The 27,113-nt window shown below is 44.5% G+C and overlaps 1 protein-coding gene across 6 annotated transcripts in view; it reads left to right on the top strand.

Annotated features, from left to right (window-relative positions):
• Nucleotides 1-27,113, top strand: part of DLGAP2 (DLG associated protein 2) — a 578,727-nt gene that overhangs the window by 118,043 nt on the left and 433,571 nt on the right. Inside the window, exon 1 of one of the 6 annotated variants that reach the window (XM_077309472.1) lies at nt 25,993-26,011. The exons of the other annotated variants lie outside the window; for them this stretch is intronic. The gene's annotated coding sequence lies outside the window, so the exon portion shown is untranslated. Of the gene's footprint in view, nt 1-25,992; nt 26,012-27,113 lie in introns of those variants that run through there. 6 annotated transcript variants of the gene reach the window in all.

The raw sequence follows: 27,113 nt of genomic DNA, 5'->3' as shown, positions 1-27,113 counted from the left end.
AGATAGCCGAACTGCCTTGATCTGTACCATCATCTGTACCATAAATAAAGCCAGACAACATTGGTGGGAGGAGTAGGGACCTATCACGTACCTGATTGGCAGTCCATCCAATGAACGGCCAATCAGGTGGGTTGTCCTGGCTGCATCCCCTTCCAACTTTTTCCACATAGAAGAAGTGCCAGCCTGCTCTGCTCTGCCCAGAGGTGAGCCAGCTGGTAAGAAAGCTAGGTGGTAGGTATGGAAAGTCTGGGACCATGGTTGGGGGAAGGGCAGCAACCCAGTCAGTGGAGCCTGGGAGGGAAAGAGAGCCATCCTTGGCCTCTGTCGTGTGGGGGAACAGGGGGAACAGGACCACTGCCACTTTAGGCGTTTCCTCACCTGACCTGCTGCAGGGTCTGGGCTTGGTGGTGTGAGGGGGGGAGCGGCTGCCAGGGAGGAGGGTATGGGGGGCCTGCAATGTGGGCACTTGCTGCCACCTGTCCGCCCATGGGCCCAGCCCACCTCTGAGCTGTGCACTCAGCTGGCTGCATGGCCAAGGTGAATTTCTGGGTCAGGGACAAGGGAAAGCCCATGTAGATTGAGTTACAGAAGTCTAGTCTAGTCTGGAAGTGACCATTGCATGGATAAACACGACCAGGTGTTCCGGAGACAGGTACGATGGTAGTAGCCTGGGTTGGCATAGATTGAAAAATGCCACCTAGGCTACCTTAGTGACCTACGCCTCCATAGATAAGGAGGCATCGAGAATCACACCCAAGTTCCTGGCCACAGGTACAGCCTCAAGCTGCACTCCATCTAGGAAAGGCAAGCACACTTCCTGGTCCTGCCCTTTCCTACTCAGCCACAGGACCTTCATCTTGGATGGGTTGCATTTCAGGTGACTTAACTTAAGCCATCCAGTCTCTGTTTTCAGACATCTTGCAAATGTTTCCAGGGGGGAGTCTGGCTAGCCATACATGAGGAGATAGAGTTTGGTGTCATCTGCATATTGGTGACAGCCCAGCCCAAAACTCCAGACCAACTATATCAGAGGGTGCATATAGATGTTAAAAAGCATGGAGGAGGGTATCGCCCCCTGTGGCACTCCAGAAGGGAGTACTTAGGGGGACAACAACTCTTTACCCACTGCCACCCTCTGTGTCCAGTTCTAGATAAAGGAAATCAGCCACTGTAAGGCTGTCCCCCGAAATCCCCATGCTGATGACGCGGTGGGCCAACAACTCATGGTCAACCACATTAAAAGCAGCTGACAGATCTAACAACACAAGGACAGCCAACCCATCCCGATCCAGCTTGTATGACTCACTTAGGACTGTCTTCTTGCTCACCCTATGTTAGGCCCATTATGCATGGCTGCTGAAACGGCGATTTCGGGTCACATGGAAAACGCGGAGGGGGAAGACGCGATGCATACCGGTTATGTACGGGGCAGGGCGCAATGGCGGCAAAACCCAGAGTAACTGATTATGCACGCAGCGATCCGGGCGCCGCTTCTGGTTGCGCCCCGGTCACCCGGAAGCTACGCTTTCTTCCGCGTTTCACTGACGCGGCTTTTTCGGCGGCATGCACCGAAGCTGCGGCCGGTTGCAGCCGGCTCCGTGCGTTATCAGTGATTTTAGTCGCCGCCATTCCACCCCGAATGTGCACTAAAACCCCCGTGCATAATGGGTCCCTGTGGCTAGAGTTTCAGACTAGACTCAGGTTTGAATCCCCATTCTGCTATTGAAGCTTACTGGATAACCTTGGCCCATCATACACTATCAGCCCCCCTCCCTCCTAGGATTGCTATGTGAATAAAATGGAAGAAAGGAGAATGGTATTGGCCCCATTTTGAAGAAAAGTAGAGCATAAATGAAATGAATTCATAACAAATATAGCTGAAAATGGGGCCAATGGTAGATGGTCTGATGAGTGGAAAGGAAAGAATGAAGCAGGAGAAGGGGGTAGGTTATAGGAGCTTTCAGGGAATGAACAGAGGAAATAATGGGGGAAGAGAAAATAAGATGTGCCCCAAAGTACTTACAGGTGCCTCGTTTGAAACAATAATTCTTTCCTTTTGACTGGTTCTTGCTGGAGGAACTATAAAAAGAAAGCCTATAGATTAATAATACTTGCATGGCACCTATGTTAAATACCAAAGACAATTTTATTCATGTAGTTTTTAGGCATGCATTTAATTACTGACAAGGAACATCACTGCTTTCCCCCCAAATAACCAAAACTTCTGAGGTGTGAGCAAGCGCTTCTTATGATTTCATAAGAAGAAGTGTTTGAAGTGTATTGTTGAAGGCAGCTGTTCAGTAGGAGGAAGTGGAGGTGTCTTGAGTAGAAACACAGCAGTTTCACACGCCCAAACTACTATTTTTGTTGGGCATTAATATGCAGCTTCTGAAAAGTTAAATTGAATCCCCAAAGGGAAAAAGTGACGTGGAGTGATCTGTTGCCAATCAACAATTGTATTTTAGATACCAAATGCCCTTACATTGTTTGAAAGTTTTTTCAATATGTGAATCTCAGGTTTATCTCAGAATGCTTCAGTCTCTATTTTCAGTTTGTGGGTTTTATTTATAGCTGCTTTCTTGGACACAGGCCTGGTTTCTCAGTTGGCACCTTGGAATGTATCAAGTAGGTGGAAAATTCTAATTGGCTTTTTATGCCAACAAAAAGAACTGGAGGGCTTCTATGTGCATGAGAATCATCATAAGGAAGCAGTGGGTGGATTGGCTATCAAGGCCCTTGGGAAAAAGTCTCAGGGCGTCAAAGGCCTGGGAGGCCACCTCCCTCACCAGTGCCAAAAAGCCCAATTGAGGGGTGGCCCTTATCCCATTTGAGGTTGGTGACAGTTGTTGCTGCCCCCTGTAGAGCCCCATTCCGGAACTCCACACGGGCCTGGTTGGGCAAGCTTTCTCTCCCTCTTTTCCTCTTTCGATAAGATTGGCCTTGGAGGACAGGGACCTTTACCAGGGCTGTATTTTCCTCCTTTCAGGAAAGCCTGTATACAACACAATCAACAATAACAATAATTAATTAGACTTGTTTCCCGCCACTCCTGGGAAGCCGGCTCATGGCGGATTACCCAGTAAAATCCCCACAAACAATAAAACCCCAATTAAAATCCCATTAAAATTAACATTAACACAATATGGTGGTAAAATAATCAGCCCTCTGAATACTGAGCATTTATAGCTATTCATCGTTTCGAAAGATGGTAATAAAAAAGATAATTTTCCCTGTGAACATTAGGGAACTAGAACGGATGCAGTAGGAGAATGAGTGAGTCTGCTTTCTTAAATAGGTGCCAACCCCATGTGTCCTTGGTGTCTAGCCATTTAAGAGGAATACCCTTCCTATTCCACCAGGACTCAGGAGTCAATACAATGGCAAGAAAGAAGTCATTTTTTACTCAACAATGAAAGCTAGAAGGTGAGCTACCATATTTAGAGAATGATGTGGCAGAGGACCAAAGAGCACAAAGGTGTTTTTTTTCTAATTGTACATGAATACTTACAAGAATGTCACCCCAAAGTATATATATATCATAGCAAGAAGAGATATCTCCTAGCTAAAAGTCCATGCTATGCATTTATGAGGCAAACAGGTTTGTGATTCATTTTTTAAGTGTCTGTGCATGGGAGAGGAAAAACGGTGACATTTAATATCACTCAGAGCGCAGAGCACAAGAATAATTTCCTGTACAAATGATGAATGTTATATATTTTTTTTCTTTTTCCAGCAAGCCAAAAAAATCCTACCTGTGTAGAATTCTTGACTTGTTCCAGGTCTTTGATATAGTCTCTCTGTCTTTTTTTTTTGCTCCATTAATCCATTTCTCACAAACTAACTGTAGGTAAAAGAAACTATGGTTTTGTGGTATGTTATCTCTGAATTGAGCCTGAAAACATAAAGCCTGGCTGAAGTGGTTTGGACACACAGTGGGAGTGTTCTGTGTCACAGGACTGTTGTCTGGGCAGGAGATGTGTATTGACGTTACTTATATAGCACTTCAGTCTGTCTTCCCACTCTGTGCATGCTCCTTCCAAACAAGTACGTAATTTATTTTTAAAGAACTCATTAATCTTGGCCATCACTGGAATGAATCTAATGGTTTCGTTTTTATTTGGTGTGGACAAGTTGATTTGAATGCTGCTAAATTAAGATTGAACTAGATACCAGGTGATCTCTGCATTTGAACATTTGCTACTGATGTTCCATCCCCCCCGCCCCCCCAAAAAATTCTTGCTTTCATTTCATGCAATCTAATGTGGGGCTTCCTACTTCAAGAAAACATAATGAGTTTTTGTACTGAGCTTTATGAACATTGGCTATATGAAGGAAACAATTAGCATCATCTACCCTCTTGCCATTGGGTTCCCACTGAGATGGCTAGCTAGATGTTGATTCTGCCACTTCTGCCACTTCATATTTCATCATACAGAAAATAATGTTGGGCTGAATGCTGCTGAGGGCTTTGAGCCACGTTTTATGTGATGGAATGAGGCAGTGCTGTAGACGAAGAAAACGAAGAAGCAACATTCCAACTCCTGGACTGGTCCTTCATCTCCTGGGCCAGCTCATTGAGAATCAGCAAGAGCGAACCATGGACTAAAGTCTAAGTGCCAAGGACCCTTTGGCCCTTGCCCTTTGGTCCACACCAAAGAATGGTTCTTCTGGCTGCATCCAGGGTAAATACCTGCAACTGAGGAGGAATAGCAGTTCACCTTAGATCCCTTTTCACAGGTACACACATGTTCCCAAACTTCCTCCTCTTCCACTTCCTGTGAAAGAAGGAATTGAAGGCAAGATCTGGGAATACCCTAAATACTTGTCTTCGTTGGATTATCTCCCCCCCCCCCGTTGGATTATCTCTTCCCCCCCTACATTCATCTTGCAATTTGGCGTTCCTGGAGTTTTGTTGTTGTTGTTGTTGCCCTGTTCCCCCCCCCCCCACATCTGATTTAGTGTAAGTCACCATGAGATATTTGGCCATCAAAGTATGTTTTCCTCCTGTGGTAACCAGAATCAATGTGGTTCAGCTTATGTGCACTGCAGATTCCCAGCATGATGGCCTCAGTTGAACAGCTCTTTGTGTGGAACAAAGCAGGTACGTATATGTGGGTGGAGTACTAATAAGAAGAACACTGACCTCTTTTGTGAGTGTCACATAGGTGCACAAAACAGAGCAGATAGTGGAAGCTGTTTGTTGTATGGCATTTCTGAATGCACTCATGGAGGTGACTTCAGTAATTTTTAAGTACCTTATTTTTTAACAAATATATATTTGTATTGCCAGTAATTTTCATCTTCCAAACTGCGGTCTTTTAAAATCCCATTTGCTAGGAACAGGACAAAGAGGGCAGGCACTCCATCACTTTGCTAGGTCATTTAGACAAGAAAGATTGACTTAGCAGAATCGGTCCGTTCTAGCTGGAAATGTTTGTGCTTACTAGTAAATGCTACGTTAATCTAATAGATGGCTCTTTTTGCGGATTTGCTACAGTTTGTGTAGTAAATATGTGAAAACAAAATGTTACAAAAAAGGGAGCATTACTGCAGCAAAGGCCTTGGAAGAAATTGGTGGTGATGGGGAGGGGAGGGGGGGAGAAGGAATGTAGTTCCCATATTGAAGGACGCCATCCTTCTTTAAGGGCTGCAAAGGCCTGCTGTTTTTCTTTCAGGTGTCAGGGCTTTCTTATCTGCTTTCTTCCTTTAAGTCTTGGTGACACTAGCTCAGGTGCTTTTGTGCTAACATATTTCCTCAGAGAAGAGCCATTCGTCTATGCACTTTTTGCTCCTAGCTAATCTTCCTTATCTCGAATCCCAGGGCTACTGGCATGCACAGGCCGTGCAGACAAGGGGCCATCTCTAATGCCGGTCTCGATTTCTCCTGCCTTGCAGAAAGCTGCTTAAGCAGCATATTGGAGTCTGATAACTGTCTAACTTCTGAAGGACATGATGTTCGGTCTCGCGAGGCCATCCCCTGGAATCTGTGAGTGCTTTAGATTGTAAGCTAACACCGGGGCTATACCTTCAGAAGCAGGACTTTCACTGTGGTTGGGGGAAACTACCTTTCTAATTGAAAGCAGTGGCAGGTTTGCTAGCTAGAAAAAAGATCCTGTGCAGTTTCAGCTGGCAGACTAACATGAGATGCAGTTAAGGGAGATGTTTTCTGGACAGAGAGTGGGGCTGCTTTCTCTCGAATGAATGTTATAGATCCTGAAAGTGGAGCCTAATTGGGAATAGTAACATCACTCAGGAGAAAGAAGTATGGATTGTATTAGCTGTTCATATGACATCTTAAGGTGTGTCTTAAAAAAAACAGCAGTGTGGTCCCCCAACAATTTTGCATCATAGGATAGCACAAAAAAACAAAACAAAAAACAAACAAAAAAACAGTTCCTATAACGTGCCCGTGTAAATCTGCCGAAGGGCCCACGTTTCCTCCCAGAGTGTAGTGGTTAAGTGCAGCAGCCTCTAATCTGGCAAGCTGGGTTTGATTCCCCGCTCCTCCACACGTTGCCTGCTGGATGACCTTGGGCCAGTCACAGTCCTGTTAGAGCTGTTCACACAGGGAAATTCTGTCAGAGCTCTCTCAGCCTCACGTACCTCACAGGGTGTCTGTTGTGGGGAAAGTTCACTTGGTCTGGTGGTTAGGGGGGAGGACTTTTAATCTGATGAGGACTTCTAATCTGATGAGCCAAGTTTGACTCCACACTCCTCCACATGCAGCCAGCTGGGTGACCTTGGGCTCACCACAGGACTGATAAAGCTGTTCTGACTGAGTAGTGATATCAGAGCTTTCTCAGCCACACCTACCCCACAAGGTGTCTGTTGTGGGGAGAGGAAAGTGAAGGCGATTGTAAGCCACTTTAAGACTCCATCGGGTAGAGAAAAGTGGCATATAAGAATCAACTCTTCTTCTTCTATGAGTAGCGGTATGAAAGAAAATAATGGAGTTCTTTGCGGATTCTTCCTTCTTACTCCAACCCTGTTCCCATCCCTGCATGCTGTTTTGGAAAACTCCTGCCCCCTAGTTCCCACTTTGGGGGGAGCATGGGAGCCTGCATTTAAGGAGAGGGACAGGTTGGAAAGTTCCTTTGCTCACGGTCCTGTGAATCCAACTTATAATGTCTACCTTGGACCCTCAAAAAAACCGTTTATAGTTTTACTGATCAAACCTATGGCTATGGAACAACTGTTACTGAAGGAGAAATCCTTAGTCACTATTTGAAACTGTCCTGTTCAATTCCCTAATCTGTCGTAATAACCATGTTCTGTTTTATATTTGCAAAACCTAATGAGATATCACAAGCTGTGGACTCACTTTCCTTTAATTACACTATGGAGCTGCATTTTGGTGTGGTGTGGTGTGGTGGGCTTAATGTATACGTGACTTATTCAGATAGAATGCATTGGTTGAATGAACTATCCTCTAAGATCTATGTATAAAAATCATAGAAAAAGAAATCCTGATATAAAGGTTGGGCTCCACTGTACTCAGCATGCAAAAGACCCCTGGAATAGCTAATTGAAAGGTTTTGCATTTGACAAGCATGGGGAGGGCTTTTAAAACTAAGACTGGAGAGTTGCTGCCAGTCATACTGGGCATGAAGGTAGTGTCCTCTAGTGTTCACTGTTGTGGTCTCCTTCGGACAAGAACCTACCATTTGTTTGCTTGTATGTTTGCAGTGGAAAGTTCCATTTGCTCTGTATTGTGCTGTGCGCTCTCTCTCTCTCTCTCTCTCTCTCTCTCTCTCTCTCTCTCTCAGCTGAGACCATTTTGCACTAGCGATATTGTTCAGATTTGCCTTTCTAAAAGGCCAACTTTTTTGTCTGTTTCCACACTAAAATCTGCCTCTCCAGGCTTGGGCCCAAATTGCCCTCTTACTTAGCACCCTCACTGGCAGTCTTCAAGTATCAACTGGGCGTCCTGGATGCTTTAGGCCAATCCTGCATTGATCAGGGGATTGGACTAGATGGCCTGTGCGGCCCCTTCCAACTCTATGACTTCCATAAGCCTGCCTGAAAATGTGTATGCACCGAATAACCTTGATTATAACCAACCCATATAAACACCAAATTGTAAGACTTAAAAAGAACAAAAACACAGAGCTGGATCCCAGCTAAGACTTCTGCAGACAGATCGTATTCCGATTTATGGAGCATGACTTCTGTGCTTCCCCCATCTTGCTGCAGCTTAGCGCCCCCAAATGCTTCTTCCAGGGTATGAGCAATCTACAGAAACAGTGGAGGAAGTTGGAGAGAGGAGAACTGCCCACAGTTTAAACAACATGGAGAAGGATATCGGACAGATATGGGGGGGATTTTCACAGTCAGAGTAGTGAAATCAGCTGCCTAAAGAGGTGGTGAGCTCCCCCTCACTGTGTTCTCTCTCCCCCCCTCTCTCTCTGTGCGTTTAGCGTGGAATCTGGAGAAGAGCTTATATGCTGGGTTTTCTCCAGATCTCACCTGGGTGTTCTCCAGATCTCACCAAACCAGATTGGATTTTTATGTTCATGCCTTGTTCCTATTTCTGAATTTCCCTTCCACTGCCAACCTCCAATTCACCCTTGTCCACCAGGAGCTGTACCTGAGGGACACTTCAGGCTTCTGTGGAAGCAGGGGGTAACTGTTTCACTGACAGAAGCCACTTCCAATAGTACATAAACAGCGCTTGTTCCAAAATAAGATTTGGAGACTTTGCTTTTACTTGCCAAAGTTTATCGGGCAACACTTAGGCAATTTCTGCACATCAGTAAAAATAGCATTACGCCAGCCAAATGGCGTATCACTAAATCATATAGCGCCTACCAGCCCCTCCTCACCTTCTTGCTGTCTTGCATTTGTCTGCCTTCTTTTCACACATCTTACCCTCCACATCTGCTGCTGGAAATGGTGGAAGAGAGCAACGTGTCATATATGTGACTCACTTCTGCCTGTCAATCAATCCAGGCAACCAATCCCCTTTCTCCATGTTTTAAAGGTCCCGCGATGCCTGCTATTTTTATTTAAATCATACTTCTCCGTTGAAACACCTATGCATGGAAACATAGATGCCTAGTGCTTTTTGAATACCACCCTTTATAGGATTGCAAGTCCTTTGATACTTTAAAAAATTAATCTCATTCCTGATTTTAGGGGGGGGGGGAACCTTAGAGAGGCATGCTTTGTGTTCAACTTTGGGGGAAAAAGTCTTTTATTTCTGGCATTGCCTGCACGCTTGTCCGCCCAATCGTTGCTCCAGTAAGTTAGCCATTTTTAAAAAGACATTCCTGTCCCCGGGAACAAGGCAGAGGGAGGTGGGTGTGAGGGTGGGACGAGGCAGATCACTTTAGCACGTTTGAGCCTCCATGCCTCTGTGGCGCAGAGTGGTAAGGCAGCCATCTGAAAGCTTTGCCCATGAGGCTGGGAGTTCGATCCCAGCAGCCGGCTCAAGGTTGACTCAGCCTTCCATCCTTCCGAGGTCGGTAAAATGAGTACCCAGCTTGCTGCTGGGGGGTAAACGGTCATGACTGGGGAAGGCACTGGCAAACCACCCCGTATTGAGTCTGCCATGAAAACGCTGGAGGGCGTCACCCCAAGGGTCAGACATGACTCGGTGCTTGCACAGGGGATACCTTTACCTTTACCTTTTACCTTCCCTCGGCTGGTTGCTCTCCGGTAGGGTGCGCTAAATAGGTTGGGGAATCCATTTTATACTATTCCCAAACTCGCGCTTTAAATTGGAGGATGTAGCGAGCTGGTTACTGCCCAGATGCTGGATGTTGGTGATGTCAAATGGAGGGGCTGGAATAATGACTACAATAGGTAAGCATTTCACTACATTTAATGGGTGGGGAAATGCCCTTAAAATGGATGTTCTTGTGGTTTGTTTGTTTGTTTTTGTTAATCTTAAACTTTTGGGGGGAATTTGGAGCCCTGTCTACAAGATGAGGTTGACCAAATTTCAGTTTCGAAAACTGCTTTCTTTCTTTCTTTTTTTTTTGTTCTGCCTGTGTGGCTGCAAAGGATGCTGAAAGCTTAGGTGGCTGTTCTTACTTTTATGTCTATCTGCTACAATTTAGTGGAAGAAGCGTTTCCCCTCTAGGTGGCGCTAGCCACTTGAGTTATAACAAAATGGGATTGAGACAGGCTTACTTGAAAGTGAGATGTAATGGCCAGCTGTGAGTCCAGAAAATTATGCTTGAAGTCCCTCTGAAAACCCCATACAGAATCTGAGGGATATCTTCACTTACCTAAGAAGTCCTTTTCATTCTGCCTACGCTGACAACGCAAAACAATGAAGCCATGATGATCTTCCAGAATACCATTAGAGTATGCTTAGCTTGAATTAAACTTTGGGGCATGCTTTTTAAAACTATTAGTACCAACATTATACCTGTAATAGAGGGGTATTTTCCTTCTTAAAATGTAGGATGTTTCGGGTTGCAATTAACTTAGCGAAGTTTTGACCTGCATTGACTTCTGATCTTATCCAGCAAGACAGATTTTCAGTTTGTGGGCATGAAATTTGTTGTGCTACCTTTTGTGTACCCCATAGGTGTATATATGTATATTGACTGTCTGGAAAATAGAAACACTTTGCTTAATTGAGCAAGGAGAGTTCATGGTGAGTGATGAACTCCATCAAGATTCAAATCCCATAGCGGCAGGTATTCCAAAGAATTCCTAATATTCAGAGTCCCATTGACTCAAGCAGGCCAGGCTGCTTAGAAGAGGAGGGCAATGAAACCTGTCCCTCAGTCAGCTTGACCTGGCTTCCTGAGAAAGGAAAGGAAACATTTCCCAACCATCCTGAGACCAAGGGTGGTGGGACAGAGTTCATTGTCCCTTGATGGTTGTTGCCAACTAGAATAAGCAAAATGCCTGTGAGAGATGCCTGGACACAAGGCACAAACACCACAGCCAGCTTAGTGTAGTGGTTAAGAGCATCAGCCTCTGATCTGGAGAACTGAGCTTGATTCCCCACGCTCCCACATGCAACCTGCTGGGTTCTTTCAGAACTCTCTCAGCCTCACCTACCCCTCAAGGTGCTTGTCGTGGAGAGAGAAAGGGAAGGCAATTGTAAGCTGCCTTGAGATGCCTTAGGGTAGAGAAAAGCATGATATAAAAAAGCAGGGTATAAAAACAACGCTTTATTTTTCACTAAGAAGGTACTTTCACATTGGTCCCTTGCAATTGAAAGAGGGGTATATTTGGTTATAGAATTCTCCTGCAATCTCCTAACCATTTCTTCTGCAGGCTGAAACTGTTTTCTCTGTGTTCCTTTCTATATTGGATTCTCTCTCCATCCTTTAGTGCAGGGGTAGTCAACCTGTGGTCCTCCAGATGCTCATGGACTCCAATTTCAAACCACAGGAGCACCACAGGCTGACTACCCCTGCTTTAGTGTATATTAGGAATATAGTATATTAACTAGACTGTAGATTAACAGAGAAATTTTAAATTAAGTTTAGGCACCTTTTGGGGAATGTATCAGGCGTAAGGATAAGGTTTTTTAGACAGATTTAGATTGGATTTCAGCAACAGATTTTGCTGTGGGGTGGGGTGGAGGGAAGGCAATATGATAGGGCCCAATCTCATCTGATCTGGGAAACTAAGCGGGAAGGGAGATCACCACGAAAGATTAGGTAGGGGGAGATACTGGTACACCACCACCTTGAAAGCCCTTTGCGGGAGAGGGGGAGGGGGAGAGGGGGAGAGGGAGTGAAGGGGATTGTGATGGGGTGTGTGTGTTGCTATGTTCTGCTGTCAAAAAATCAAATACAATTGGTTTCTGGAGGGTGGGAGTCTGCCAGCAGTAAGAGACATGAGCATGGTAGAGGAACTTGGTACATGGAAGGCTTCAAGATAATTGCTGAGCTTCCCTGAGATGTCCTTTAAGCAAGAAAGAATGGCCCACTCTAGTTTACAGTCCAGAATATGCCACATTTCAGTCTGTTTCTTTCTCCTGCTGTCCCTATCCTTATTCCCACTGCAGTTTCTGGACAGTGCTCACTCACTCAACTGTTCTGGATTGGGCTTGATCCCACCCCCTCCTCTCTGTCTGCCTGCTGCTCCCGTTGGATTGCCTGTGGTGCCCAAAGCATTTGCCCACGCCCCCGAACCTGCTGCCCTCTGCTCTACTATGCAATGCCCAGTGCTGTCCCGGTGACATTTGCGGTGTTCAGGGTTCCTGCCCAGATTGGAATAATTTGTCCATGAGTGACCCTGCTGCCTGCCACTCATGGCTCTTGCTATAGACACTTGCTACACCTTCTCAACTCTTGGAGGTTGGCCTAGGCACTAGAAAAGGGTCAGAAAATCAAGGGAAAACTTCTTAACGGCGGTTTCCTATTTTCTAAGTTTAAGGAGCCCTTTTCACTGGCTGTATAAATTTCTAGGGCTGGTATGAAACTCTTGGATCCTTCAATCCAGTAGGGAAAAATATGTTGCAGCTTCAGCATTGTATAGCATTGTTGCATCATGTAAATAAAATGATAAGTGTTGTGTCAACAAGCTGTAAAGTGATGCAAGATGCTTGTGCTGACATGGTCTCTTTGTCATTCTCGGAGGTCATAGTTTATACTGTGCCATTCCCCATGCCAGGAAGACAATTGCTGATATGTATTTCCAGGACTGGAACAAATTACAATGCAGGGGGGTCATTTCAACATCAGTCTTTAACGTGGACCATAGAAAGGTAGTTTCAACTTGAGTGGAATCTCAGGATTAATTAGTCAGATCTGTTGGCTTAGTCTCTTCTCAAAGTGCGTTTCCATGTATATCCTGCCACGCACAGAGGTGTCAATAATTATATGAGCAGGCGATCGTACCTTTGGGTAGCAGCCTTTTGCACCTCGTGGAGTTTGAATCCAGAGGGGAGCTGCTAGGGGGACTTGATTTAGGGAGACTGCAAAGTGCTGCCCCGGGAAGGTATGGCCAAATTGAGGAAGAGTCGTGATAGTGGAATGCTTGGGAGTCCAGACAAGTTCAACCAAATGTGACAGAGGACCCATTTGAAGGCCTGCTTTGTGGTGGTGGTGGTGGTGGCAAAGAAATAATACTTGCCTTGATGTTCAGCCATGCTTTTTCCAACTTGAGAAGAATTTTGGACAGCGCTTGGGTACTGACCAAGTTAAACCTTTGGTAGCCTGATGTGACATGTTTATGAAGTACATAATATTTATGATATACTACTTTCATCTGCTCAGATTTAGACATCACATTACCTTAGCCATGTAAAATAATTCTCAAGTTCTGCCTATCACAGTTACCTGAATTGGTATCCATTATATCACCTCAGGATGCTATGATAAATGAAGTCTGTGATGTGACTCTGTGCCCTTTCTGACTTGCTGACAGGCCTGATTAGTTTTGTGTGGGATCTCTTGTTCTGTTCTGAAGAAGTCTCCAGTCAGTCCTGTTGAGGAGAATAATCCAATTCAGGCTTCATTAACAATTGTTAGCTGGTCACAAGTTCACCTTGCCAGAGTAACGGTGTTAAAGGGTGTAGCGGCAGACTTATTCCGACAACTCTTGGGAAACCTAATTAGCTCATAATAAAATTGCAGGCCTGATTTTCTCCAGTCTTTCCTGGGATGAGGATGTGCAATATGACCATGCTAATTCTCCTTCACCTTTCAGAAGCACTTGATTTACTAGTAAAAAAGCCGGATGTAGTCAGGAATGCAGCAGTGCTAGTGGGGTAGTTGAGGGGAGAGAAAGAAAGACTGACATACAGACAGAAAAGCAGGAAGAAAGAAGGAAAAGAAGGAACGAAGGAAAGGAAGGAAGACAGCCTCCCTCCTCCACCTCCCCCGGCCTTCCCTGTCACTTTAAAATGGTGCCACGGCCTGGAGCCGGCTTCTGGCCGCGGTGCCATTTCAAAAACTCTCCTCCCACTAAGCCCTTAGCCTGTTATCTCTACAGTGAACACGCTGTTAAAGATGTTTACATTTTTATACCACCGCTTCCAGCAAGCTGGCTCACAGCGGTTCACAAAAAGGAAAATACCATAATATCCAATAAAAACACAATATTACTAAACATCTTAAAAACAATCCCCAGAAACACAAAAAATTCAGTATGACCTAAAAAATAAATCCTTCCCCGTGCTCCGTAACATCGGTCTTGGTGCAGGTGAAACTGAAGGTGTGGCTGGCAGATAAGAATGACATAAGGCTCCTGGCGCAGTCTAGCACTGGGCGCAGGGAACCCGCTGCCATTATTCATTTATCTATCTTGGAGGATTGCTTTGGGCTTTGCTTTGGGCTGATCCTGCGTTGAGCAGGGGGTTGGACTAGATGGCCTGTGTGGCCCCTTCCAACTCTATGGTTCTGTGATTCTATGATTAGGTCTGAGGGTAACATTTTGAAATGGTTCCAGTCCTAGAATCATAAAATCATAGAGTTGGAAGGGACCTCCTGGGTCATCTAGTCCAATGCCTACACTATGCAGGACACTCACTACCCTATCGCTTGTCCACTATAACCTGCCACCCCCTTGAGCCTTCACCGAATCAGCATCTCCAGATGGCTATCCAGCCTCTGTTTAAAAATCTCCAAAGATGGAGAACCCACCACCTCCCGAGGAAGGCCGTTCCACTGAGAAACTGCTCTAACTGTCAGGAACTTATTCCGGAAGTTTAGACAGAATTTCTTTTGAATTAATTTCATCCCATTGGTCCCTCTGGGGCAAGAGATAACAACTCTGCTCCATCCTCTCTATGGCAGCCTTTTAAATATTTGAAGATGGTTATCAGATCCCCTCTCAGTCGCCTGTTCTCCAGGCTAAACAGACCAAGCTCCCCCAACCTTTCTTCATACATCTTGGTCTCCTGCTTGCAAGGTAGATCCCAGAAGGTGTTGCTCCTCTCTGTGGGTCCCATCTTTTCTTTTATATTGTTTAACATATGCATGAAACCACTTGGAGAAGTTATCCAGGGATTTAGGAAGCAGTGTCTTCAGTACGATGTTTACCCTCCGTTTCCCCTTCTCATGTGGTTGGGAGTGATGCAGTGAAATGAACCAAATCCTGTATGCTATAAGGGAGAGTGATAAACTGTGGGAATGATAAACTGAAACTCCATTCAGACAAAACAATGCTGATGCTGAAGTTTCCAGATCTGATTCAAAGTTTGGGAGTGTTTTTGGACATATCCTTACTACCAGAATTTCGCACAGCATCTTACAGTTTCAATTTGCTCTTCAGATCCGCCCACTCCTGGAACAGAATGATTTGCCACTGTAATGCAAGCCTTAGTCACTGCCAGATTAATCTGTTGTAATATGTACTGCATCCTTGAAGTTCATCCAGAAGCTTCAATTAATCCAAGGTGCTGCCATCCGTTCTTAATGAAAATGAACAGGATGAAGCGCTTATTACTAGTGCTCCAACTTTATTGGTTTACCCATTTGTTTCTGGTTCGAATTCAGGTTGCTGAATTGTAAGTCCTAAAAAATTTGAGAACAGAGTAGCTGAGGGACCATCTGCTTCCAGACATAGTCTCCAACTTCCTGGGTCCTGCCATTGGTTAGTTCCACATTGGCTTTGGTCAGGATAGCTTATAGCTTTTTTCAAACTGATGATTTGGTGCTAACCGAGGGATTTCCATGCTGTTTCTAAGAATTGATATTTATGATTTAATTGTCTAATTTTAAAATTGTATCTACTGATTTTAGTATTTTTAATAAGCTGTCTACAAACCTAATACATCATAATACATTAGAACGCACATAAAAGCACCAAGCATAGCAGAAAATCATATATGATGCTTTGGATTCTAGAAGAAGAATAGTTGGTTCTTATATGTCGCTTTTCTCTACCAGAAGGAGTCTCAAAGCGGCTTACAACTGCCTTCCCTTTCCTCTCCCCACAACAGACACCCTGTGAGGTGGGTGAGGCTGAGAGAGCCCTGATATCACTGCTCTGTCAGAACAGTTTTATCAGTGTCGTGGCGAGCCCAAGGTCACCCAGCTGGCTGCATGTGTGGGAGCGCAGAATCGAACCCGGCTCGCCAGATTAGAAGTCCGCACTCCTAACCACTACACCAAGCTGGCTCTAGCTAATATACTATTTAGGCAAGATGGACTCAAACCTCCAGTTATCCGGGCATGTTAATTATAGGGTGGGATTATTGTGTTAGCAAATATACAGGCAACAAATTGGGGTTATCAGCTTTTCCGCCACATTTTGGACTCTATTTTATGATTGGCTTTGGTGAAATGTACTATTATTTAAACTAACCTTCAATAAAATGGTTAATTTAATCAAAAAGATCAATTCCTGCTTTATACATATGTTTCATGAGTCCATTAACAGCAAGTCCAAGATTGTATCTATCGAGCAGGGGTAGTCAAACTGCGGCCCTCCAGATGTCCATGGACTACAATTCCCAGAAGCCCCTGCCAGTGAATGCTGGCAGGGGCTTCTGGGAATTGTAGTCCATGGACATCTGGAGGGCCGCAGTTTGACTACCCCTGTGTCACGGCAAAAGCACCTTAACTGTCACCTCTAATCCGTGAAATGTATGCTGCTGAAGAGAATGTTGTGGGAATATCTGCCCAGTATTCTCACGTGAAGCTGGTGCCGGTTACTGCAATTTTTCTCTCAGTCCTAATTAATTTCAGGGAGCACACTTAGGTTTTAACATGTTTTCTCTACAATGATCTACATCAGGAGTAGGCAGTCCCCAAGACACGTGCTGAATAGAAACATACCCCAGACTGGAAAATGTTCCAGTTCAGGTTCCAGGACCTGTACATCTCTGAGGCCCATCACCTGTCTTACATCATTGTTAAGTGGGTTTCCTGAAGAGGGCGCAAAGGCATCATTAATTATTGGGCAGACCAAAGGGCTGCAAGTCACCTTGTACAAATAATTACATTGCCATTGCACAGCCCTCGTAGTTGTTCTGTGCAGATCTGACCTGGCTCTTTGTTACTCCTCTCTCTGCACTCTATGGCAGGGGTAGTCAACCTGTGGTCCTCCAGATGTTCATGGACTACAATTCCCATAAGCCCCTGCCAGCATGGACTACAATTCCCATAAGTCCCTGCCAGCTCATGGGAATTGTAGTCCGTGAACATCTGGAGGGCCACAGGTTGACTACCCCTGCTCTATGGAACTGCAAGGACATCCCTTGTGATACTCTCAGCATGGCAGAATTATCTCCTCTGTGCTCTCCATCACTCTGGGAATGCTTGTGTTCCCTTTTTCGAGAGCATGCCACTTCAGCAGGGCACTGCTGCTGGGGCTCTCCCCACCCCAACTTCAAATCTTGTCCAGATCACTGTATTACTGGTAGTGCTTTAGAGTCTGGTTTCTCTTGGTCTCAGCACTTTCTAATGAAAAGACGCTAGTGAGCCAGATATTGACTCGCTACGTCAGTGCTAATATTAAATTTGGACTCGGAGAAAGCTTAAGGAAATATTGGCAGCAGAAGAATGAATTATGTGCTACTGACCCTATTTAAAATTTGGCAACTTAGGAGAAGACGTCCTACTTGAGACAAGCGGGAACAAACAAAAGATGGAATGTTTTTCATACTGGGGTGATTATGCTGATTGCAGCAGCCATGTGCATAATCTCCAAGTATAAATGCAAAGTCTTGCAAAGGGTATTTATGGCTTGAGTGCTTGCAACGGCTCTCTTATGCGGAGGCATTGCAAGTATGACTCACCTAGCAGAATGGTCATTTGGGCGTGCTAGCTTAAACACAGAACTGACCTCTGCTCCCCATCTCTGATTTTATTTTTGTCCCTTATGGCCAAGTTATTCTACTGTGGATTTGAGTCAGTGACACGTGCCTACTATACATGCCTCTCTGATCACACCAACTAACAAATTAGTTGGATCCTGCTTGATTAAAAAAGGGATGAGAGAGTCCTCTTTGGCCACCAAAAAGTCTGTTTAGGGGTCCAGGAGAACTGCATGGACAAAACCCATATGGAGCAAGTTTTTTTTTTTTTTTTAATATGGAGGGATATTGGGCAAGGTTGAGCAAAAAGACTGGCTGGATCTAACCCAATGTGTGTCTTTTTGTTTAAGTTGCTTGGCAAGCCATGTGCAAAAAGCACCATGCCAGAGTAAGCCTCATAAAACCACCCAAGCAATGGCCATGAGACTGTATCAAAATAGTTAATTTGATTTGGTTCCAGAGAGCATGTACTCTGTTATAAAGCATGTTAATAATAAGGATTTAGATAACGAAGCTGTTGAGTGACAGGTAGGGAATGTGGTGATTGTTGTTTTGAAGCAGCTACTCTTGAGGGATCAGATAATGCTAGTGGGCTGTCATCTTTGGTATGGTAAGAAGAACTTATTGGCAGTGGGAGAGAAGAACACCCCCCCTTCCCCCTGCAACTGAAATAGGCATCAAAAACAGATGATTAGCAGCAGTGACAAATCCATGCAACTTGATTATCAAAGTGACTGCAAAGCTTTGTTCTTTAAACTGACAGCAGACGTCCTTCTAGATGGCAAAAAAGAGAGAGAGAAGCATTTAATCTTTAAAAACTACTAGGTTTGTCTAAATTTTTGAGTTTATTTTTGCAAACCACCATCAGTTTCTGCAGCCAGCATCCTCTGTTTACCTCCTTCCATTCAGGCAATGAACTCTACATCCAATGTTTCCTGTTCAGCAATAAGCATGAAATGTTTCTTGGTTTTCAGACCATACCTTTGACAGTAACGGGGAGCTGTTCATCCCTTGAGTGCTGAAATTTGCATCTAATGAGATGTTTCTTTGGCAAATTTTCTGATGCTAGTCTTTTGGCTATAAACAGGCTTGCAAAAGACATGTACAGGGAGCTGGGCTTTTTTTTTTTTCTTGCAAAGGGTTTAATTTAAAAATAAGTGTCTTGAATCCAAGGGCTTGCCTGGCATTTAAAATTTGGTTCCCCTGTTAGAATGCTTTGAGGCATTTGGCAAATTGCGATGCAGTTTCAAACCGAAGCATTTCATTTTAAGCTTAGTGCGTGTAGGCTGTAACCATAGTGATTTCTGCATATATAAGCTTTGCCAATGTGCTTCAGTTCTTGTGTGCAACATGCCTTCTATCACAAATTTATTTGGGGAAAGTATTTCATAAGGCTCTAGAAATGGTAGGCATAACGATGCAGCCTGCTTTTGCCAGGAACCGTGGCCTGTCCAGCAATGCCTCCCAAATACTGGGCATCAAAGACTGCCAGCACACACAGTGAAACTGGTAGGACCACAGCTGCGAATGGAGTCTTGCAATGGATCCAGGCCACTCTCTGTAACACACTGAGGTCAGTCTCAAAAGGATGCCATCTATCTATGCCATAATAAGCTTTTTATGTGAAAACGTCATGTGTTATTCGACTGAAGCCCCCATACAGAGGATAAGGAAGTATCTCACGATATGATCTTTGTTGCGGTTGTTATACCTTGGCATTACTTGGCATTCTTAGATATATTTCTGTACTGCTGCATCCATTAAACCCTGCTTCTCAAAGGCCACCTGCATTGCAAACCCATAATTTCTTTGAGGAGACTCTGCCGTTGTAAAAGACCATTTAATTTATAAGAAGATCAGAAATTTGAAATGTGGTTTGCCTGCCTGGGAAAAAGTGCTCTGGGAAATAACAGTGCGTTCTTACTTAGAGCCAGCTTGGTGTAGTGGTTAAGAGCAGCAGCCTGTGATCTGGAGAACAGATTATTATTTTTATTTGATTCCCCACTCCTCCATCATATGCAGCCAGCTGGATGACCTTGGGCCAATCACAGTTCTCTCATAGCTCTCTCAGGCTCACCTATCTCACAGGGTGTCTGTGAGAAGTGAAGTGAAGATGAGTAGGTGATTGTAAGCCACTTTGAGACTCCTTTGGGTAGTAAAGGCAGGGAACAACCCCCCCCCCCCAGCTCTTCTTCTTCTTGGATGATACCACCTCTTAAAATAGGGGGTTGAGTTGTCAAATGTTTTCATTGGTACTTACTTTTCATTCAAGAGAGCAACAGTGGGACAAATTAATCATGACCTTCTTAGCTTTTGCATTACATAAGTTGACTTATTTATTTGGATATATTTAAATAGCACACATGGCATTTAAAAATAGCTCTGTTAGTATCTTAGAACTACAAAAGGCAAAGCTATGTGATGTATTAATCCCATGTTTAAAGTGCTCTGTAGCAAAACACAACAACAATCGGTACTGTTGCAATTTTTGAACTCTGTGATCAAAATTCATTATTTCTGTGCATTTTTTTAATGCAATGCAATGTGTTTGTCCCTGGGAAGACAGGTACGTTCACCTGTTCCTTAGCCCAACCTGTTTCAACAGCTCCACTAATGCATTGTGCATTTCCTTTCCATAAATCCTTAGTTTCAGGCTGTCTTATCCTTTGCTGGGCAAAGGCTAAACAAATTTCTGTGAGAAGGCATAATTTCACCGCCAGGATGGCCACTGGAAATTTATGAAGAGGTTACTGTGCCCACTACATGATTCTATCAGTGATTCTTATTTCTGCGAGCTACCAAGCCAAATAACATTTTCATGCAGTTTCTGCTTTGATGTACCACTCTCTTGACTGCTGGGGAGATCTCATGCCCACAGGTTAGAGTTTGTGGGAACAAGAGTTGACTTTAGGAGCCACTGTAGAGTACAGTGGACTCTTCTGAGAATTAAAGGAACTGCAAGACATTATCAGCACCTTTCTTTGGATCTTCCTGTTCCCCTCCAGTTCACGCAAGGCAGGAAGAACTTGCAGATATCTTTCTTTAACAATTTATGTTGTTGTTGTTAGGTGCGAAGTTGTGTCCAACCCCTCGCGACCCCATGGACAATGATCCTCCAGGCCTTCCTGTCCTCTACCATTTATATGGCAGTGATTAATTTTGAAACCTTGCTGGAAAGTGAGTAAGATCCACCAGTAGCTGAAACTCAACTTAGTTGTAGAGCTCAGTAGTTGGAAGGGGCCATATACACCATAGTCCTGCTCAATGCAGAACATCCAAAGCTAGAGCATTCCCAACAGATGGCTGTCCAGCCTGTGCTTGAAAACCTCAAGCAAAGAACCACCCCCATTGCCCGGCTGCTCTCTCTCCTAATCAACCTCAGTCTTCCTCCTGCTAATGAAACTCATTAGAACTAGTACTTGCTCTCTGGAACAGCAGAGAAGCCTTTGACTTTTCCCATGCAGTAGCTCTTTGGGTATTTGAAGAGGAGCATGAAAGAAAGGTTGATTGGGGAGTGGGGAAGAGAGATGGAAGTAGGGAAAGGGAAGATCACATGGGGACTGCCAGGAAGAAAGAAAGAGGGAAAGTGAATACAGGGGAAAATGAAGTCCTTCAGACTCCCTGCTTGCATTACTGAAGGCTGATGGGGGTCTCTGCTGTTCCCTTCATTTATCAAATCTAAGTCTTCAGATTTCAAAAGTTTGCATTCAAAACAATATGGAAGCTTTAATCTCTATAGCAGAACACTTCCTGTTAATCTATGCCTGTACAGCTTGAGACACAATGAACCAAAGTTACTTTGTATTTTCAAAAATGCTTCCTTTCTAATGATTCTGTTCCTATGTATTTTAACTGTATCTAATAACAAAAGAAGTGATGGGAGAAGACTGATTAATGGCCAAACATAGTTGTTGTTTTTCCTCGGTGTATTTCAACTTGACACTAACCCAAAGATTTGGAGAACTAGGCAGAATAGTTTCATTTTTGTTTGCTTCCATCAAGTAAAAGCTGGAGATTTTTATGAATTCTAATATGAATTTCACCATGGATTTTGGTGTTCTGGTTGACTTGTTTATGAACTTGGGTGAACTAGAACTGAATGACTTGTTTAGGAACAGGAACCAATGTACTGGGAATTCTCCATCTTAAGAAAGAAAATTGTGAATTTTGTACAGAATTTTCTGCAGTCTGTACAACTTTTAGTCACTTCCATTAATTTGAATGTTCAGTCCTCTCTGTAAGTGATGTGTACTGCAGGGGAAAAATTCCAAGTTCGTTTAGTGGGACATTTAAGCAATATACAGTGAAAGGCACCTGGATGCATTGATCGAACACCACAAGAAACTTGATGCGGCTGTACCTGTGATTTGATCAAGCGCCTTTTGTGTCTGTCATACTGGAAACTACAACATTATGCACAGTCGCATCAAAATTGATCTTGGTTTTGCAGTGATTTATAGTTAGTCAAGAGGAAAAGGAACAATGCAGAGGATCTGTAAGTTGTGGCAAGCTATATGCATTTCAACTGAGTTCTTAATTTTAGATATTTTCCTAATTTAACCAGAAGGTAAAACACAATGTAGAGCCAACTTCCAAAAACAAGGAGGTAAAGCAACTTTGCTCATCCCTCATTACCACTTTTACTGCCCCAGACATAAGGTAAGCCATGTTGGATCAGACCAATAGCCCATCCAGTCAATTAATCTTGCATCACACAGTGCCCAGAGCCCAGGTGCCATCATGAGGTCCACCAGCTAGGCTAGAACTCCAGAAGCCCGCCTATTGTTGCTCCCCAAGCACTAAGAAAACAGAGCATCACTGCCCCCGAAAGAGTGGAATGGATTCTGTGGGGCAGTAATGCTTTTTATACTTGGTGCTTGGGGGTAAATCCTACAGATTTTAAAATTATTTTGTACAATCTCATGTAAAAGTTGAGAAAATGTTTCCCCATAGAATTCAGTCACTTTCTATTTCATAAACATCTATTCTTCTTTTAGTTTTGCCCACGATTCTTCTGAAGCATGAAATTGAAATGTGTTCTTCCCCCCCACCCTTTGGCATCCAGTATTGCTTGCTTATTTAAGAAGAGGCACTTTCTTTTTATGCAAATTGCATTGTATTGACTTCACAAATCATCAATTGTATTTATGCTCCAAACAACAGAGTGCTGTAATTGGTGAGTTTCAGAGAGGGGAGGGGAAACCAGAATTCTCTTTTCAGGTTACTTTGAGCCCTGCCAGTATACAACAAGAAGAGTTGTGTTTTTTTTCTATCCCACTTTTCACTGCCCAAAGGAGTCTCAAAGCAGCTTACCATTGCCTTCCCTTCCTCTCCCCACAACACCAACCCAGTGAGGTAGGTGGGGCTGAGAGAGCTCTGACAGGACCGCTTGGCCAGAACAGCTCTAACAGGACTGTGACTAGCTCAAAGTCACCCAGCTGGCTTCATGTGGAGGAGCAGGGAATCAAACCCGGCCCGCCGGATTAGAAGCCACCACTCTTAACCACTATACCAGGGGTAGTCAAACTGCGGCCCTCCAGATGTCCATGGACTACAATTCCCACGAGCCCCTGCCAGCATTTGCTGGCAGGGGCTCCTGGGAATTGTAGTCCATGGACATCTGGAGGGCCGCAGTTTGACTATCCCTGCACTACACCATGCTGGCTCTTTCACTCCCGTAATTACACTTCTCAGACAAATGTAGCAAAGCACTCACAGTGATCTCACACATAATATAGAACAATGGAAATATTTATTTTATCGGTAGGCAGATTGTCAAGCAGGGCCAACTGTGCAGTTTAAGTACCGTACTTAACTTGTCCAGCCTGCCAGTTAAACATCCTCTTCCCAGGCTGCAGAGCTGAGGAGGATCGGGATGGAGCTTTAAGGCTTGCCTGGTACCTCCTTTACTCATTTCTAGGTGCTCAAACAAAACATTCCCGTTTATCTAAGCTTGTAATGCTTTTTTAAAAAAATATTTATTGATGTGGAACATCTGCTGGCGCTGTCTCTCCAACGGAGGTCTACGGACATGATGTCCCACCCAGGGATCACACCAGCAGATGGGAAGCGGTGCCAGAGCACTGAGGCATGCTCAGTGCTCTGGCGTTGCCACCAGTCTTCCGAGGTTGCCCCCGCTCTCCGGAGGGCTGGTGGGGGGGGGGAGCACAGTACTGTGCGTCGCTGGGCTGGCCTCGTCCCTGCTATGCCTCCGGGGCTGTTCCCACCCTCTGGAGAGTGGGGGCAGCCTTGGCAGACTGGTGGGGGCGGGGCCAGCACAGTGAGACACATTGCTGTGTTTCGCTCTGCTGGCCCCGCCCCCACCAGAAGACCTGGCATCAGGTAAGGAGGGGGAAGGCAGCAAGGATTCTCATCCCTTATGTGGATGTTCCATATAAGGGCGAGAATCCTTGTCGTCTGCTTTTTTAAAATATAATTTATTTATACCCTGACTTTGTTCCCGGTTGGAACCCAAAGTGACGTTCACCCTTTTCTGCGTATGATCCTCTCAGCAACCCTGTGGGTGGGTTAGTGTGAGAGAACGTGACTGGCCCAAGGTCCCCTGGTGAGCTTTCCTGTCAGAAGTGGGTTTCTAACCTGGATCTTGGAGATTCCAGCCTGATATTCTTAACCACTTTGCTACATTGACTGTCCAGCTGAGATGCTCCGTCTTTGAAAACTGCTTCTATCATTGTCTTCTAGCCTAAGGTTGGTGTTAGGAATATGGTAGGATGGAATATAAATCCCACAATAAATAAATAGAAATATTATTTTAAACAGCTGAGTGAGGTTTTATGTCTGACTTGTTTTTATGCTGTAGTTTTATTTATTGCTGTGTTTGTACATGGGGGGGCGGCGGAGAAGATCTCTACAGAGGTGGCACATTCATTTTCTAAAACTGGCATAACTCTTGATAAATGTATACAGCATGATTCAGTTTATTATAGGCTCTGCAACACCCTAGGAAGGATTTCAATAGGCCCATTATAGTGCTATTGCTTTTTTGCTCACCTGTACATGTACAGTCAGTGTGAGGTGTTCTTTGGATGGGGTCTAAGTACACTTATCTACCCCCATTACTCCTTTCTGCAACCCAGGCTTCTCATGCATCAGAAGTTACTTGCACCAAATGAAGGTGGAACACTAGAGCCAGCATAGTGTAGTGATTAAGAACAGTGGCCTCTAATCTGGAAAAACTGGGTTTGATTCCCCACTCCCCCACATACAGTCAGCCAGGTGACCTTGGCTTAGTCACAGTCCTGTTAGAATTGTTCTCATAGATCAGTTCTGCCAGAGCTCTCTCAGCCTCATCTACTGTACAGGGCGTCTGTTTTGGGAAGGTGATGTAAGCTGCTTTGAGACTCCATTGTGTAGTGAAAAGTGGGGTGTAAAAACCAACTCTTCTTCTTCTAGATGGGATATGGAATGTGCATACAGGTAGATGAGTGGAGAAAGAAAAAGCTCTTTTGAACCAAGAGGCATGCTCTGAGTTTGAATGCTGTGTCTGCTGTGATCTGGGCCGTAGTGATAGTGAATGGTATGAAAAGGTACTTTCAGCAGCCAGCCTTCCTCAGAACCGAAAGGATGAGAATGAGCAACAGCTGGGATAGCACCAAAATTATTTGGGGGAGGCAGATTTACAGTAGTTTAGGCAGAATGTTGGTGGAAACGGAATCCAGGTAATCTCCGTTTTCAGTTCTTTCATCAGTGACAAGTCCTTATATATATTAATAGTATAATACTGGCCACAGGCTCACATAGGTATGGGGATACCAGTCTGTATTGACACGTTCAACCCCTGTGAAAGGGTCATTCGACCCCCAAAGGAGTCCCTGACCCCCAGGTTGAGAACCACTTCTCTACAGAGATATGCAATCCCCTTCCCACAAAAAACACACCATGTTAACAAAGGGCAGTACCCCTTCCCCCCTTCCCCCTTCCCTCTCTCTCTCTGCACACACTTCAAATATCTATCCTCCCTCCTTCTTATAACCCCCTGCTTATTTCTCTAAGTTCTTGTTTCCCTTTCTGCCTGTTAATGGCCACTTTGGTTTTGGGATGAGATTCTACCTTAGGAAGTCTAATGCAGTCTAATGCAGCCCTTGTGCCTGTTTATGAAAATCCTGAAAGGCTCTGGGAAAGAACACCTTCAAAGTATTTGTATTTTCACTTATTCTCATGGGCAAGTGGAATGCTTTTCCCTTAGGACTTACTACTTGCAGGCAGATGGGAGCAGATTAACAACAGCTGATGTCATTAGCTAGGTTAATAAAAGGGCCAGATGTATTTATTTTATAGCTTTACAAGGATGCACAAGGACCAAGACAGCAACAGGTACACCATGTATGACTACTTGGGAGGATTTTGAAAATATCATCCTGACTGCAAACTTTATATGGCCCTATGCTGTTGGGACTTAGTAATATTCCATTAGCCCAGTGTGCAAGTTGGCACTGGAAAATGGCAATTGAGTCTGTACTGATTTTTCCAAAATCTTTGGGACTGAAACTGAGGCAGATCCAACCATTTCCCAAGGAGCCTTCCTCCAGTCTAAGGAGCTTTCTTCCAACGTAAGAAGTCCTTTCTCCAATGCAAGAAACTTCAGGCTTTGCTCTTGTGGTACAGTCAGCACAATCCTAAGCAGTTACTCCAAAGCCCATTGAAAGCAATGGCCATACACTGGATTATAACTGCACAGAATTGCACTGTATACTAATTGGTGGTGAGCATATAGCATATCTGACTGCCCATTGTGCCTTGGTGAAAAGAGACAAATCTCCTTTTGTGGGGAGACGTGGATGCACAGAAGTAGAGGCTGCAGTATCCCGAGCTCCACAGAGCCGCATGCTAATCTGTAATTCTGTACTGCACTGATGAGGCAAGAGAACTGACTGAGGACTGATTGAGTGCTCTCGCCCTTGTATATGTTAACTGTGACTGAAAGATTCCATTTCCAAGAGCTGCCATCTCAGCAACTACTGGTAGTAGCCACAGCCTCTGCCGTTAAGAAGGATGCCAATTTGAAAGTCTGAACAACCCTCTGAGTCACTCTCTTTCTCAGCTGGGGGTATGAGCAGCTGGGGAGTGTAGTTATCAATGGATGCAGTGAACAGGAAGACAGTTCACTGATACAAGGAGATAGATGTAAAGTGCTTCAAACCCCCAAAGGACCATGTAAATGCTAACGAGTAGACTTCACTCCTTTTCTCTAGGACAACTCTGCAATAGATTTTCCCGCCACTAGCGTCTTTCCTTAGGTTGCCCAAAGGGAGACTAATTTGCATTTGTAGTGTTTCTTTCTTCTTCTTGTTTGAATTCCCATAAGGGATTGTCTAGACCAGGGGTAGTCAAAGTGCGGCCCTCCAGATGTCCGTGGACTACAATTACCATGAGCTCCTGCCAGCAAATGCTGGCAGGGGCTCATGGCAATTGTAGT

Source organism: Paroedura picta, chromosome 1 (genome assembly GCF_049243985.1).
Source record: "Paroedura picta isolate Pp20150507F chromosome 1, Ppicta_v3.0, whole genome shotgun sequence".
Taxonomy (NCBI): Eukaryota; Metazoa; Chordata; class Lepidosauria; order Squamata; family Gekkonidae; genus Paroedura; species Paroedura picta.
This window is presented reverse-complemented; position numbering and strand designations above follow the sequence as displayed.